The sequence below is a fragment of the Aedes aegypti genome, chromosome 3 (genome assembly GCF_002204515.2).
Source record: "Aedes aegypti strain LVP_AGWG chromosome 3, AaegL5.0 Primary Assembly, whole genome shotgun sequence".
Classification (NCBI taxonomy): Eukaryota; Metazoa; Arthropoda; class Insecta; order Diptera; family Culicidae; genus Aedes; species Aedes aegypti.
In genome coordinates, this window is record NC_035109.1 from 47839032 (window position 1) to 47856782 (window position 17751).

A 17751-nucleotide genomic window follows, 5' to 3' on the forward strand; every position below is an offset into this window, starting at 1 on the left:
ATGCTATACCTAATATATAGAGAATAAAATTTTCGCACGTTTTTTATGGTGGTGGCTAATTGAAACATTCTTTATAGAGCCCTAAGGTTATCGGGGTCAGGATCGCTTTTTCAAGCTCAAATCAAAGGTGGTCCATATTGCCCCGCCTACCCCTATAGAAGTGCCGTAAACGCTCATCCACAACCTGCCAGAGTGCCAGCTAGTGTCTTCAGCACCCTGTTCAGTTCATTCGGTACAGCTTCAGATTCACACTGCTCAGAAAGTTTACACTCGGTCGGCTCGTCGGAAGGTACCCATACAATTCCAGGCCATAAACATCGCATCACATCGTCGAATAGACTGGCCGAAGTGATGGTGGTTGTGACTTTATTACATTATTTTTGTATTCAATCGAGTCGCGGTCGGATGAAGGAAGATGGTACCAACATCAGCGTGAGTTTGATTTTCAGTCAAATCTTCAATACTTAATTATTATTGGTTAGGGGTTGAATCGGTACATTCATACGATTCATAGTCATCTCCAGTAGATCAATGAAAATGTATTGCTTGTCGTATTCTTCTTCGTGACTTTACGTTTACAATAAAGCTTGATCTATGTTTCTATAGAATCTTCCACAATTACCAACCACAGCTGATTGCATGCTTTTATTTGAGTTTGTGCGCTAACAGACGTCATATCTGTTGCGGAACTCAGGATTCTTCGTATTCTTAAGTTTCAAGACATTGGATTTTAACCAAGTTTAATCCATGATCCATGAGATGAGATAGCTGACTGCTACGCAGCGAATAGCCTGTGGCTCTCATGTACATGTTCCGTCTGCTCTTTGTGTCTGAAATTTGGATGTACCAATTTTCATCAAGTTCAACCGAGTTTAGCATCTTGAATCTGTTGTACTTTGCACAGGTGTCTGTCACCAATGACTAAGAATTCTGAAGCCTATTCCTTTATCCGGCCGATAAATGTGATAGATCGTAGCTATAAAAGATCAACAGCTTTATCGGGACGATTTCAGGTAATCATTTAAGTTCGTTCAACTCCCGCCGGGGATTTCGTCAGGGGATGGACTTATGTGCCTTTAATTTTGTTAAATATCCTGCTAGAAGGTGTCATGCGGAGAGTGTGGTTCAAAACTTTAGGCACATACTTTACAAGATCCAGCCAACTTGCTTGCTTCGCGGATGGTGTGAATATTGCCGGCAGAACATTTGAAACGGTGGTAGATCTGTACACCTGGCTGAAGCGTGAAGCGTCAACGTCAGATTAGAGAAGAATGCGTTAAAAACGAAGTATATAATGGTAGGCGTAATAAAGCGCGACAGGGCACATCTAGGAATAGAGTAACGGTAGACAGGGGTACTTTCAAGGTAGTGGATGAGTTCGTCTACCTCTGATCCATCGTCAGTGAAAGTCGTGCCAACTATGAATTCCTACAGAACCTGTGGCTAAAAATATACAAATCCAGAATATTCTTAGAGGCGTATTCAGTGGATTTCTAAAACCATGATTAGACGTCCAAAGCTGTCCAAGTATCATGTATTACTTTGTTTCCTAACCTTAGTAACGACAAGACAAGCCTAAAAATCCGCTTTCAACACTGTAGTACTGCTAACTAGGGTCACGGAAAACAGACATTCAAGCTCAAACTTTTTTTTTACGAACATATATAAGCAATAAAGATATAAGCAATGATAGCAGTAACCATCGGCGGTCATCAATGGCGATTGTTCAACAGACTAACACGATTCGATACCACGATGCCAACGATTTTGCACTGAAAAGCGTTGAAGGTCATCCAAAAAACTAGGACTTTTCCTGTTAAAGATCTTGAGAGGTATACAAAATAGGTATATAAAAGAGAACGTATTTTCCCTATCGATCATAATCACGAAATTGTGTTGTATAAACCGTATAATGCCATACACAAATTTATTATATCAATTACACTAGAAGAATCGAAATGGTCTATTTGGTAACTGTTTTTTATTCTCTATTTGCTTAACTTATTGAGCTGTTATTCACCAGCTTGGACATCACCAGAGCGAATTCAAATTGAGAGTTGTTCCTTTTAGCACATTGTCCGTATTCCTATCTGCTTTATCGATTAAATTTAGGGTAAATTGGTATAATGCGCCCCAACCGGGCAATGAGCCCCATTTCATTTTCAAAGGATCCAAATTTTTTAAACACGTAAATATGATTACATATCTTAAATACCCGCGAAACAATGATATTGCGCATATAAGATCTTTGGGAAGTATAAACAACCAATAGAAATACCAAAAATATCAAAAATCAGCTTTACGGCGCAAAATTTTCTGTCCGATAGGCAAGCCTCGTTGTAAATGAAGCCCATTCTCTACTATTGTACTTATAACAAAAGATTTTACCGGAAAGAAGACTGCTAATTGACCCTTTTAAGCTTAGCAAGTGGTGGAATTCTCTTTGGAAACATAGCTACAACGCTGCGGAACTTTTTCTACGAGAGGGGCATATTGCCCGTTTTGTTTTGAAACGTCAAGATTTGGACCGTTTACAGAAAACTTCTTGTACTCTTTTTAGAAGCTACCTGGCAAGAGAAGGTTGCATGCAGAGCATGGCCAACTAAGTAAATAACACCAAACACTATAGAAGTAATGCATTTACCACTGCGATAGAGCAGTTTTTCCTTTGGGGGTGCGTATTATACCTGTTTACCCTAATTGTGGATCTGATCCGACGTTACCTGCGACGTTGCTTTTTTATCAGTCCAGAGAGAAGTCCATTATTCCTTGCCGTTGGTCGATCGTCATGTTATTCGGGTTCATTAGAGAATGTTCGCTCAGAAGAGGGTCAGCTGTCAGTCCGATTTAAGACGGCCACTGTGTTAAACGGGTGGAGCTCGTATAGTTTTCAAGCGGACTGACGAAGAGTTTTTTGTTGGGAGGGCTGGGAATCAAACCCATGACCATCCGCTTATGAAGCGAACGTGTAGTCAACTACGCCACGTTGCCCCCTGTTTGTCTACTCGTATATTTATATAGAGTATGTATAGAGTCGATTAGGATGAAGAATAGCTTGGGCATTTTCGTCATTCGTTCGGTCAATTTTTCTAAAACTTAGCAGTAAGGTGCACTTACATACGGCACAAATTGTTGCAAAGTATGAGCCCAATAGCTATTAAAAACCCTTCTGGTGAATCACAATTGCCGGATGAATTGTACCTCAGAAGCGTTTCAAATAGCTTAAATGATATTCAAGGAGAGAAATATGCAATAGGGGTAGTACTGGGACTCTTAATCTGCCCTAAGCTCTTTCCCAGCATTTGCTTTTATAAGCCTCTATTGCGTTCATCACACAGACGTTCCTAAGCAATGTTGCTCAAATGGTCACTGTGTACGCTAGCAGCAATCAGCCCTTGCCGTAGTTTTGCAGTCTAGTAGTTCAGACTACTATCAAACTATGATAAGGCCTGAAATGCTACTAGAGTGGTTAAAGTGAAGAACGAAATACAGTGGGATTCCGTTTTTGGCATGCTCCGTTTTTGGCATGCTCCATTTTTGGCACCCCCCGATTTTGGCAACAAAATGGATCCGTTTTTGGCAACATTTTTGAATACCATTAAAATTTGTAATTTTTTATAAATATTATCAAATTATTTATCTGAATGGCAGGTCAACTACATACCGATTACATTCCAGATCTTCATTTTCGTTGATATTCCCCCAAATCTCATTAACTACTAAGGGCTCCCGTATGCGCTTATTTACTTCAGGATGGTCATTTGTCATGCATTCGCAACGTTTCATAAGGCCATTCATCTCCACCACAATCTCAACTAGAGATCAATCTCTTAGGCATTCCTATTAAGTATCCAGCCCACTTGGGTCTGCCAGTAGGTGGTACACTCAAAATCACTTCTCTCCAGTTTTGGAACAGCTTGTTTGAACAGAGCACAAGCACATTAGGCGACTAAAAGTCACCTTTTTAGCTCACTGTTATTATTATGAAGTTACATACATTGCGCATGAAAAACACACCGCAGTGATAAAATAAAATACAACAATATGTCGTGCATCATAACTTTTAAGGAATTTCATAGAATAAATTGCTTAATTCTAGTGAATTGCATAAGTGGCAACATATAATCCATAAAAAATGAAGATTTTACTATATTGCATATTATTTTTTAAGAATTCCAATGTTCCATTCAATACCGGCACATATGCGAACACAGTCCAAACTACAACTTATTCTCAATAATTGAAGCGTGCGATAAAAACGATTAAGAGTGTTTTAACTTTTTGTTTGTGGTATTAGTGTGTATATTAATATTTCTGCGACAACAAATTAGAGCTACGTTCCCTCTTTGTTGGAAATTATTTAAGACGTTAGATTTTTAAGAGACGAGTTTGGTACAAGATTTTTAATCAAGGATACGGGTCTCAACATAAACAAAATGTTCCTTGCGAGCTGGGACTATGAGTTTCCTAACTGAAGCCTGGAGAATCCTTAGGAGATTCTTAGTCCTTAAGGGACTTCTCAGAAGTTTTAACGGATTCTTGAGAATGTCTGCAGATTCCTAGCGAACACTTGGGTTTTTTTGTGGGATCCTGAGAATGTATAGTTGGTTATTGGGGATTAAGTCCGAAATTTGGTGATTCCTAATAATCTCTTAAGATTTCTAGGTCATCCTGGTAATTCCTAGCAGGAAAATGTAAATTTGTGGTGGTATTTTGAGTATTTCTGGTGAAATCTTCTAGATTTTGAAAAGGTTTCCAGAGGAATTTGAGGAGTGCTAGTGGTAACCTAAGAATAAAAAACATTTGAAAATTTTTCTTGGAGACTTGAGAATTTTCGGCAATATAGCAGCAATATTCTTAGCAAGATGCTTCGGAACCTTAGCGTTTTCCTGTAGATTACTTACAAGCACCTGAAGAATCCTATCAGGTTCTTGAGGTTTCATAACATGGATATATGTAAATATATGTTTTATATGTTTATATGTTTAGCTAAATAAAAACTCACTTCAAGTAAAAATAATAAAAGTTGTATGTGTATTCTACAAAATTACGAGTCGCATTTATGGATCATGAGATGTAGTTGTTTATGTTTGGTCTTTTGACTGCATTCAATCATTCATTATGAAATGCTTTACTTTATCAGAAACATTAATTAGGAAAGTATTCTAAACTTACCGAATTTTGTAAAATTTTACGCTAAAACCTAAAGTTGAACTGATTTTTGATGTTTTTCAATACCCAGGGCTTTTAATTTGTACTTAAAAACGTTTTTGTATGAATACAGTAACACATTTAATTTTTTTCGTATTCTTACACAGTTTTAGGAAAATGTTCAGTATAAAAGCCATTTTTGCGATGATTAATTTTACATGGCCCACTCATACAAATAGTGTACATAAAGCTTCTAAAAATCATTAAAGACGTTGAGGCGTAAAAAGCATGGATGTAGAACGTTTGCCACAATTAACATTTCGGCGCTATAGATCCATAGCATAGTACAATATTACGGAAAACTGCTTCGAAGTGAACCGTTCAGAAGTCTTTATGCCATATGGTTCTATAAGGATGATGTAATAACATTCTAATGATGTTTTCAAAACCAGTAGTTGAAAAATAAAATTTAAAATAAGGGTTCCGATTTTGGCACGGTTCCGTTTTTGGCAACTGAAAATTTCGACTTTGTTGCCAAAAACGGAATCCCACTGTAGTTTGATTAAAAGGTCTTCATTCCCCATTTCATTTCATCACTCTCTATCGTCACTTTTATTTTCGACACTATCACGTATATCACCGATTATCACTCATCAACTTTCGTAATACACTTCAGATACACTTTCCATTATATCACTTTTCACATCACACCATTTTCATATAAATTCATTGTTATCACCATTTACCATCTGTTAGCATTACTAAAAAAATCAAAAGATATTCAATTTAAATGTATCATTATTTTTATTGCTGTAGAGTCATTACTTCTCAAACTACGATTTAGCACTATGATCAAGAAAGTTACAGTAAAAAAAAAATCACTTTGATCCATTCTTCTGCACTCGCTGTCATTATTAACACTTTTATCATGCACGTTTGAAGAACTAGGCAATAAAGTTTATATTCAGAGAAATGATTGCACAATGTATTATTAAAACAGTAGAGTTCACATCATTATTATAATATTTCTAACAAAACTATTAGAATCACTTACACTTTCATTTTCAAATTTTCATCGCCATAAATTTTATTATAAAATCACTATTAGCACCTTCACAATCACTAAATTTAATAACGACGAGTGTAACGCACAGTTCCACCAAACACCCATTTTTTTGCATTATAAAACGATTGATCACACGTTGGCTTCGAAACTTAACCACCATTGCTGATTAGTAGAAAGGATGCTACAGCTCGTGTAAACGAACTGAAACATCAAAAACCAGCACTGGTTTATAAGTAACTAATGAGCCCTGGCGGTCCCTCCGTTCGAAGAGGACCTGACAATATGCCGAAACATATTAACAGATCCTCCGCCTGAATGCAGCCGTTTCATGATAAATCATGAACCGTTGGAGGTGTGCCAAAGTATTGGGAAGGTGATATGTTTCACAGACGGGTATTATTATGGTGCACCTTCTACTTTGGCACCGTCAAACCCTGTGATCGTGGCCAGGGCAAATATGCAACATAATGTTTTTATTATAATTTCATTTTCCTTTGAAGTACAAGAAATCTCGAAATGAATTTCCTCTTCATAAACCAAAACACGCAGATAGACAAAATGCAATAAATGAAGAGTTTTCCCTCACCCACAAAAATCATCACCGGCAGCAGCCGGAAACCATTTCTATCTGGCGAAGCAATGCACACCCCATAGAATAGTCCCCTCATCTTTCGTGCCATCCTGCTGACAGAAGGGTCACTAACCCTATAATGCACTGCACGCTCCGCTCACAGTGCACGGAGCACGGAACAAAACGGCAAGAACCGTCGATGAATCGCTCGTTATGATGGCTCCTACACTCATTTCAGTCGTTCCCTTACGTTTGATATGAACAAGAGAGGAAAACGTTCGCCAAATGCACTCGGAATCCGCACATTGACTGTCCCCCTATCTGTGCGCAGAAAGCCGAGGACCAATGAAATCGAGGTTCCAAAGATGATTTCGCGACTGTGTCGAAATGGTGGTGGACGAAATGGTTTCGTCAAGTTTCTTCTTTTAATCGCAATCCAGCTAATTTATTACTGTGAAATGAATTTCACAAAACAAACAACGGAAACCGGGGTTCATCGATCCCGACGATCGCCCCGACCTTGCGCCAGGCCAGTCGCTGATTCCACGCGTAAGAAGTGGAGACGGTAGTAAGCACCTACCACACAGTCAACGGCCCAGCGAGACAACAACACATTGGAACCGACTGAACTCAGAACTGGATTTAAGTCATATGTTGCGCTTATGTGCACAGATATCTACACCGCACTTACATACATATATCAACGAGTGTGTATTAGGGCGGTTCATATTCCCAAAAAGGTTTGAATATTCAATCTACCATATCATCTTTACAATCCTCATGATAAAAATACATAGTGATTTAATTGTTTCATCAATCATCGAAATAAGTGACCTAATGGTAAAACTTTATCAATATTGTTCACTGTGGTTTCGGATTATTTTCGTGTAATTTTTCAAAAGGACCTATTAAGAGGCTCTCTTTTTTTTACTCTCTCTAACTGAACTACATTAAGGCTATAGTAAGGATCAAGCATTTTATCAACAATGGAAAAGCAGTTTTCATCCGATTGATCAAGAAATCAAGACAAACAAGAACATTCGTTTATCAGAGTTGACGTATGGAATATGAAAATATCAAACTTTGAATTGAAATTTAAACCACCCTAGTGTGTATGATGTAGCTGAGCCCCTTTTGCCTGTTTATGCTCTCGTTGATGCATAACGAAACGGACGACCATCGATGACGCGACCGAATATGGGTTTCAGTGGAATAAGGAAAACTTGGCTTTTTCAGTGCCAAGGCAGCCTGTGTGTAGAGCCTTTTATGTGGAACCGGACGGAAGGATACCATGTAGCGACCGGGCAGAGCGACTATTGAGTTTAATACTTGGGAGTTTTACGAACGATAAAGGCTCCAATTTCATTTGAAACGAACATCGATGACGATCCATATGGAACATTGTCGGTATCATTTTAGGTAATCAATAGTAGCTACTTGTCAAAGTTTTTATTCAGCTGATTTTAGTTCAACTCTTGGTGTGACTTAAGTCACTGTAACAAATCCTATTCATCTATAAAAGTTGAATTTATTCTACGACTGGCGTGAGGTGAGAATTGTCGGTGTCGTATAGCGAGGTGACAATTATCGACTCGAGTGAAGTGACTCGCCGTGCAAATCAAATGGAGAGTCACTACACTCGAGTCGAGAATTGTCACCTCGCTATACGACACCGACAATTCTCACCTCACGCCAGTCGTAGAATAAACCCAAGTGTTAGCTCAACTGACATTGGTGCTGCAGTAATAGAAATGCTCAAATAGAAGCCGAAGGTGATGTAGGGGTGCCTCTAGCGCTGGCGCTGGTCGGTCGATGAGAAAGCGAGAAGAAGCATACAGATAGCATATTATGTTAATTATGCTTCGCTCACATCAACCCACTTATCGCGAGGCGAAGGCCACCGCAACCACAAACCATATCGAAAGTGGATTCATACTCACAGACAACAGTAAGCAACAGTGAAGTCAGCGGGCGGGCAGCATGTGACCCCGCACAACAAGGGTACAGACTCTACAACAAAACTCACTTATGATGGTTACAGTTGTGTTTCGATTTACCAACGTACGCAGAGCGACATGTGGCCACTCAATTTGAAAAATGAAATATCCTAGTAACAATTTTAACAGATACGCGTATTTCGACTACCACTTGCAATCTTCTTCAGTGTCAGTTACTCGTATCCACTGTGGTACTAAACTGGTATCTAAAGTGCCAAGAATAGGATCCGGCTCCCTATATATTTTTTCAAGATTTTTTTCCAGAAACTAATCAGAAACTAACTCAGGAATTATTCTGAAGATTTTTGTCACTAGTTCGCATATTGATTTTTAACGGCTTTCCTAAGGAATTCTTTCATGAAGTTCGTTCGTGTTGAGCCCTTCAAATCAACCTGGAGTTTTAAAGGTAATCCCAGAAATTACTACAGAGATTTCACTATGAATTTCTTGGGAATCTTTCCAAAGATTCTATCATCATTAAAAAAAAAAAGCTAAATCCATGAGTTTTTTCACTGATTTGGCTACGATTTCGTCGAAGATACTGATTTCTCTCCAATGTTGTCTTCAAATATTTCTTAACCCTCTATTACTCAAATTTTTATTTTCGATTTAAGTAAATTTTTTCGCTATCTAAATCTGTTCAGATTGACACGTTTTGGACAATGTTTGTTTTTTTATTCGAAAAATTTATGAGTTTTGGTTTTTCTTATTTTTATTTTTGAACACCCCTGTCCTTTTTTATTTTACCTTGAAGCCTCTTCTGGATACCGATTGAAAATAACAAAATTTACGTTGACCAGAGATTGGGGGATCACAAAAAACTAGGAGATAGGATGTTCTGAAAGAATTACTTAAAAACACCTAACGATACATCGGAAAAAAAGTGTATTAGTGAACGTAATATTTACTGCAGTGTTTATTAAATGGCTTGTCGAACATCAGTATAATCATAACCACATTTTTTATTCTATCTTTATCAACGAGATTTTTAGCCCTGGGCTAGTTCACCTCGGGACCAACGGCTTAACTTCCCTTCCGAAGGAAGTCGTCACTATGACTTTTACGACATAAGTGACTATCTCGGGGATGGAATTCGATCCCAGATCCTCGGCGTGAGTTCTAACCATTACAGCAGGCACATCCCCTTACAATACAATATTTATGAAATTAATTAGGGGCCCAGATAGCCGTAGCGGTAAACGCGCAGCTATTCAGCAAGACCAAGCTGAGGGTCGTGGGTTCGAATCCCACCGGTCGAGGATCTTTTCGGGTTGGAAATTTTCTCGACTTCCCAGGGCTTAGAGTATCTTCGTACCTGCCACACGATATACACATGCAAAAATGGTCATTGGCATAGTAAGCTCTCAGTTAATAACTGTGGAAGTGCTCATAAGAACACTAAGCTGAGAAGCAGGCTCTGTCCCAGTGGGGACGTAACGCCAGAAAGAAGAAGAAGATGAAATTAATTAACATAACATTTGACGGATATTTGAAAATTGGCATGGAAATATCAAGTTAGAGAGGTAAGATTATATAGGAAAATGAATCAGATCTCATCCAGTTAGGGAACACTGAGTTAGAGAGGATTCGACTTAGGAGACGACGAGGGAAATCGATTGTACAAGGTACGTCCAAAAGTTCCACTATTAATCCGGAAAGTTCGCGCCAAGGAGTATTCTTCTACAGTTAGGTGTCCATTCTTGGTAATTGCTATCAGGAACAGGAATCAAGAGAAACAAAACGAAGCTTGGATCAGAATGTAAGAATTTGATTCCTGGTTCTATAAGATCAGACATTTGAGCAAAAGCATTGATAACCGAATTGTACGTTGCTACTCAGTTATTGACCAGAATAATCGAAATTGTACAAGGAACAAACAGATGGAGCTTTGGAGTACAATCTTCAGTGTATAATTTCGAAAATTCCAAATATAATAGAAACAATAACGACGCCGGCCACGTCCTTACGGTCAACAGAGAAGGGAAGGAATGTTAGTGTGACATCAATTGTTCCTAAAGACCGAGTATACTTCTGCATCTTCATGGTTGTCACGGGAAGGAGTTTTTGTTAGTGGGAAGGATTTTGAAGCTATACAATTTGGATTCACCTTGGTAAGGGATGCGATTCATGTAACCTCAATTTACAAAGTTATCTATTTACATTTCCATACCGTTTTTTACCCAAGATCAGTCGCATGCGTGTACTGAGTACACGCACCCTGAAAAAAGTTCGCTTTTCATACACAGCTCGAGCGAGGTGATGTCGGAAATGGTTGAATGCGCGACCGCTCCTGAGTTAAGATAGTCGACTCTCCACAACTCGATATTCTATAACTCGATAATATAACTCGATGAATTATTCAGTCCCTTCGAATTTCCATATACCGTGCTCTCCATAAGTCGATATTTCTATAACTCGATATCTCCACTAGTCGATGTCACGTGAGAGGTAAATTTCCTTCTATAGCTCGGTTTCTATTTTAAAATTCTTCGTTTTCAGGGAAACTTGGACCAATTATTATTTGGAGGTGAATAAATAAAAGAATAAAATAAAAGTTTAAAAACATGTAAAACAAAACAAATATTGTTGGTGAAACTAACGGGATTTTTAAGCATTTCGAAAAATGTTTTCAAATAATAATTTTGAAAATTCAATCAACAAAATAATATTGCTTTCTTACAGAAGTGATCATATATGTATTGGAAATACAAAATTTGGTTCTTTCGATTTCGAGATTTTTATTGCAATATATTCTATAACTCGATAATTCTATAAGTCGATGGTCCCTTGTATATCGAGTTATGGAGAGTCGACTGTATGTGTAAACATATTTACCTCTTTGGAAATAGAAGCATGAAACGAGCTCATCAATTGATGATTTATCGTTGACAAGGGAGCTTCAAACCACTTCAATTGCGTCACCAACAAGCCTAAAGCATACGGACAAGCTTTCTTGGGCTTTACTAAGCACCGTTCAGCAAGACGCGCTCAAATGAAAAAAAACCGGCGGTGCAAAAACGATCCTTCCTGCTTGGGCTTCACAAAGCACCCAGCAAGGCGCGCGAAAACAGGAAAAAAAAAAACTCTTCGACGACGCGAAAACGAACCGCCCTGCTTGGGCTTTACGAAACACTCTGATTTTATAGCATTAAACATTTAACTAAAAACGTAAAAACACATTGTTCAAAAAAAAAAAAAAAAAACGTAAGAAAAACTCGGAAAAAGTTTTCTGATGCAGAGTATTGTACGTCGATTTTTGAAATAAGGCGTTTTTTAGGCGGTACCGCTTAAAAAAAAATCTCGCAAAAATAAACCTCGTAAAAACTACAGTATTCTTCTCGTGTTACTGTGTGCTTTTTTCATGAACATCTTTAGGAATTTCGTCAGAAATTAAGTTAGATATTTCCCCAGAGATTTAGAATTACTCCGAATGTTTCTTCAGGAGTTCATTTAGGTAGTGATTATTCACCACGGAATTCTTCCAAAAACTTTTCTAAGAAATTCCTTGAATAATTTTGTTTTTAATTCCTCTAAACATTCTTTTGGATGTTCTTCAAGAAAGTACTAAATCCTGTAGGATTTTATCCGGTGATTCTACCAAAGATTTTCTAAAAACATCCACCAAGACATCTAGAACATCTTCAAAAATCCAACCACAGACTTCTGCATAGATGGTTTAGGATTTCCTTAGGATTCGGTTCGGAGTTATTCCGCTCATATTGGATCAAGTCGAATGAAAAATGATCCCGACTTTCTTTTCAATCAACTTTTACCCAACTTATTATAATAAATCTGACTCCAACTAACTTATTTCTATAGTTTCGACTACGAACGTTATGGAAACACTAAATGAGACACTAAGACCAGCTTTGACCTTGAGTATTTTTTGGTTATTTATAGGATCTGCCTACCGAAGATAGGTTTTCTTCTAAACTGTCGAAATTGAGATTTTAAATATCATGACTTGCTAGAGCTAACTCAGATATGGTCGTGATGTATCATTTCAAGGATATTGGCCATCTAGATGACACAGTGACTTAGTCGTGAACCATTTCTTTTTACATTTTTTTTTTACGAGATTGAGGAATGTCAATCATTTTTCTATTTCTAGGAGGGCAATACTCTTAACATGATCTAATTCGATCAGGTCTGAGCTGCTTTTTCGAAATAATAATGTTTAATACCCAAATTTGACAGTTTAGAAGGAAAAAAAAATAGCCTATTTGGGTTTGGTTCAACGAAGGTCCAATGAATAACCGTAAAAAACACCAACAGCCAAAGCTGGTACCATTATTTAATTTAATACTCACATCACGTCCGTAGTCAAAACAATAAAAATAAGTAGAGTTAGAGTAGGATTTATACTAATAAGTTGGGTAAAAGTTTATTGAAAAGTTGGGGTCATATTTACACGACTTGACCCAGTGTCTCACCGGAATGATTACAAAGCGATGGACATTTACAAGAATCCCAATGATGAATGAAAAAATAAACAATTCGTTGAAAATTGCCGAAATGGCAACAATTTCAAGCATGATTTTTCAAATAGGCGTAACTAACATTCGGAAGGATTCGAGAAAAATGCAATGCAATATATTGTTAAGCATTTTAAATCCTATTTAAAATGTTTTGCATTTTTTCTATTACTGTATCTACTATAAGTTGAAAAAAAAGAACACTGTTTCTAAGCACTATTAAACAATTCGGATTTGTTTTGAATTAGCTTGAAAAACTGGTAAAATTATCGAATAAACCCTTTTGATTTGTGCTGCTCACATACACCTTGATGGTTCGTCGATATCATACCTTGATTGATGCATACACCTTGCTTGATGCGTCGGTTTGACAGTTCGTTTTTCACATGCGTCACGTCATATACACCAGTATTGTTTTGTAGTTGCACATACACCGGTTTGCAAATTCCCATAAAACTTATTAAAGTTAGTCATTTCGTCAGTTTTTACGTTCAACTATACAACGAATGTTTCCAATTTCATCTTAACGTTCAACGCTCCGTTAGTCTGATTTGATCATCAATGACTGTAGTGTTGTTGTATTAGTGTGTCTGCAAAATGTATGGTTTATAGTGTATGTAAAATGATATTATCTGAAAAACTTTTGCTTTACTTTTTGTAAATCGTGGTGTTGTGGAGAGTATTGCAATTTTATACGATACAATATGGGTTATATTTTCAGTTCTGTTTTTTGAGTGAACTAAATTAAGCTTTAAGTGCTCTTACTCAATGAATACTTTGTGTTCAGAATAATAGTGATGAATGCCGATTGATGTACAAAATGATCTTCTTCGGCATGCTGTAAGTTTATTTTTTTTTTGAAATTTCGATAGAGAACTACATGAAACCACTTGAGACACTTTTGAAGCACGTTTGCCTGTAATTGCGTTGTGTTAATGATGTAAGCAATTTTGAATGAAAGTTATTCATTTTCATAAGAGTTTAGCTTTTTTACTGAAAAGTTGCATGAAGATCTTTTCTAGCATTTTTTTTTTAAATACATCGCATTATGGCGCCATAAATAACGTAACGTTCTAGGAAGCGTTAAGGTTCATAATACTATTTGAAATTTCCCATACAAAAAGCGTTACGGAGAGATCAAAACTTTTACATTTACAGGAAGGGCGAAACTTAAATTTTTGCATTACACAATAAATGGACGCTGCCTTAGTCAAAATGTTGTTTCCAGCAGTCGAACCACTAGTTGTTTCTTTCGTGCTATATTGTTAAATTAAAACCAAGTTTGAATGCTCTAATTTTTGCATATAATATTTCGTTAGATGTGTCTATGGAAAACTTGAATTGTCCTCAGGTGCGAGTTCCAGAAAACAAAAATAAGCGATTACGGAAAACTTATTTTTCCCATGATCTGTTACAGCAGAAGAAACACAATGGAAACGCAATTCGACCTTTTTCAGAATCTTCTGAAATCCATCTGCACTAATTTTTCTCTACGTTATCACCGGAGATCTGTAACCTACATAATCTTGAATAATTCTCACTATATTCAAGGCAGATCTTCGGAATTTTCACTTCTGGAGCATTTTTATTCCGTATCAGTTCCAGCCAGAAAGAGTCATGTCTAGTCTTGTGATAAGTTTGTTTACAGAACGATGGGAGGAAATTGGGAGGTATCAGGATTACAGCTGATGAGCAATGCTGCCGGATGGTACGATGATGATCACATGCAGTTTAAATATCTGTCTGTACAACGTAACAAGAGAAAGACTTTCCACAATCGGCATAGTGAAAAGTTCATAAAATAAATGAAAGAGGTTTATAAGCGTAATTTCTCGACATTATCACTGTTTTTTTTACGAAAATTGTGTGTTAACATCTTGCATTTAGAGGAAAAGATAGGTAAATAGTTCTGGCAGCCATGCTTTGATGATGCCACTCCGAATCGTGTTTTCCATGGTGTGTGTTCGGACAGAAGTGCGAGTATATTGCTGTACAAGTCGAAACTGAAATGCGATTGTTTTTATTAGCACATTTTGCTTGATGCGCAAGTTAAAGACACGGACACCGTCTTCAGCCATTTAGCTGCACAGACTGTAATTTAACACTAGACAACGGACAAGCATGCTCCAGTGGCACAGCCGAGAAACATTCCTTACGAAAAGTTTCTATTGCTGACGCAGGAATCGAACCCACACCCCGTGACATGATGCGATCACTGCCTGACGACACTAACCGCACGGCCACGAAGCCCACAAAGTTTAGTTAGTCGCGATATATAACGCATGTAAACTATCAACATCAATCTTGTCCCATAGTTTCTTGTTTTGAAAAGCAGTTTTTTGAGATGTTTTGTTTGAAAAGTGGAATATTTAAGTTCGATTCGAAAGTAATGTGTGTTCTCCGGGAGTTGAAGTGATTATCGAGATTATTATTATGTTATTGCAAGAACATCTGTAGATGGTATTAGTGAGAAATGTGATTGTCAACCCGTACAACATATTACCAGATTATAGGAATTTAAATTAGTTTTGTGTTTTAAAAGGTACTCTACATGAAAATATTATTTTCGAGTTATCCGGTGAACATTGGCAAATGCAGGTAAATTGTGAAATAAAACAGTGTCAGTCTGAAATTGGAATAAAAATCGATGCACACTAACACTAAATCAAATAATCATCGATACCCCAAGGATTCATGACGGATCCTGCCCCCTTAACTAACAGGACCACCTGTCGGAGTCGTGAATAACAAAGTAGATGGAGAACAGTTCTTGTGAGAAATTTGGTAAGAAATATTGTCTAGAATAGAATATTGATGGTGTTCCACATCAGTTTGCCGACGCGTCAGCTAGCTGCAGCTGTGGAAATCCGAATTTCTCGATTTACAACATGTTTAGTGATTCCCAAACAGTATGACGTATCTGCTGATTAAAATTTTATGTATTGATTCTGCATATAGGTCGCTTTACTATGAGCATATGTACGGTGTATGTGCTAGAATGAAAAATGTTGACAGTTGAGTCGCTCTAGAAACGTAGGGTGTATGTAGCCAAATCAAAACATTGAGTAAAGTGCACATAGGGCAGAATTGAAATTTATTTCAAAAAAGCGAAAAATGGTTTTAGGAATACTTTTGTAGGCTCAATATGTAGATTACGCGTTTGTCAAGCCCATTCAAAGCAAATCTCGATTTGTTTATTTTTGCAGATACGTCGGATTGAAGAATTATGCTTGATTTGAACTTTTTCCTGTTTGCTGGGCGGATACAGGTTCAGATATCAACTATGAATTTATCTAAGTATACTTTCAGGAACTATTCCAGAGATTTCTCCTGATTTCTTTAAAAATTTCTCCTGTGATTATTTCAAATATTTTCCAGTCTTCAAAAGTAGTTTCAGGCATTTTCCAGGAGCTTTTCTTGAAGAAGCTTTCCTGCGAGAATTTCTGTTGGTATCTTTGGAAGATCTCCTAGAGTAACAACAGAAGATTTCGGTCGAAGTCGATAATCAATAAGTGAAAAAATATTGGTATGCTCCACTTGTATTTTATGTGTATTCTCTAGCTGTTACTCTAGGAGATAACTGGAGGCGTTGATATGCTCACGGATTCCCCCAGAGCAAATTCTGCATAAGTTTTTAAACTCATGTTTTGATTTTTGGCATAGGAATGAAGAATTTCTGGAGTACAAAGATCCCTCGCTGGAGTCGCTTAAAGTACTCCAAATGAAACCTCTGGAGAAATCATTACGTCAATTCCTGAAGGTTTGCCCTTCTTCTTCTTCTTGGTATTACGTCCTCACTGGGACAGAGCCTGCTTCTCAGCGTAGTGTTCTTATGAGCACTTCCACAGTTGTTAACTGAGAGCTTTCTTTGCCAAAGTTGCCATTTTCGCATTCGTATCTCGTGTGGCAGGTACGATGATACTCTATGCCCAGGGAAGTCAAGGAAATTTCCACTACGAAAAGATCCTGGACCGACCGGGATTCGAACCCAGACACCTTCAGCATGGCTTTGCTTTGTAGTCGCGGACTCTAACCACTCGGCTAAGGTCTGCCCTGAAGAATCTGAATCGAAATGATTGAAGAATCAGTTGATTAGTCGCGTAATAATCTATGAAGCTACAAGCAGGATGATGAAACAAGAGATTTTAAATACCATTTTGGTCAAAACAGAGAGCTTAGAGAAAGTGAGGGACCAAGTATATCTGAATAATTGTATTTTCCTTTTTGACGATAACATATTAGTTTCAAACTTTTTACAATGTCAAGGAAGCACCTGCTACCAATTCTGTAAATAACAAACTTTTACATACAAGCTTGGTTTTGGTCTGCACCAAAAAGCGAAAAAAAACAAACTTTGTACATAAAAATGATAGAAACCAACGAATTGCGCATAAATTACTCAATAACTTCGCAATTAACTAACGACCAGAAGCATCTTCCGAACAGCTCCGTTTTTCCATCCAATCAATATTCGTAGCCATGAAACGGCGA

General features: G+C 37.5%; 1 protein-coding gene across 5 annotated transcripts in view; it reads right to left on the reverse strand.

The window, feature by feature from the left end:
• LOC23687777 (E3 ubiquitin-protein ligase TRIP12) overlaps window positions 1-17751 on the reverse strand; it is an 83841-nt gene that overhangs the window by 52003 nt on the left and 14087 nt on the right. The gene's annotated exons all lie outside the window — the stretch shown is intronic.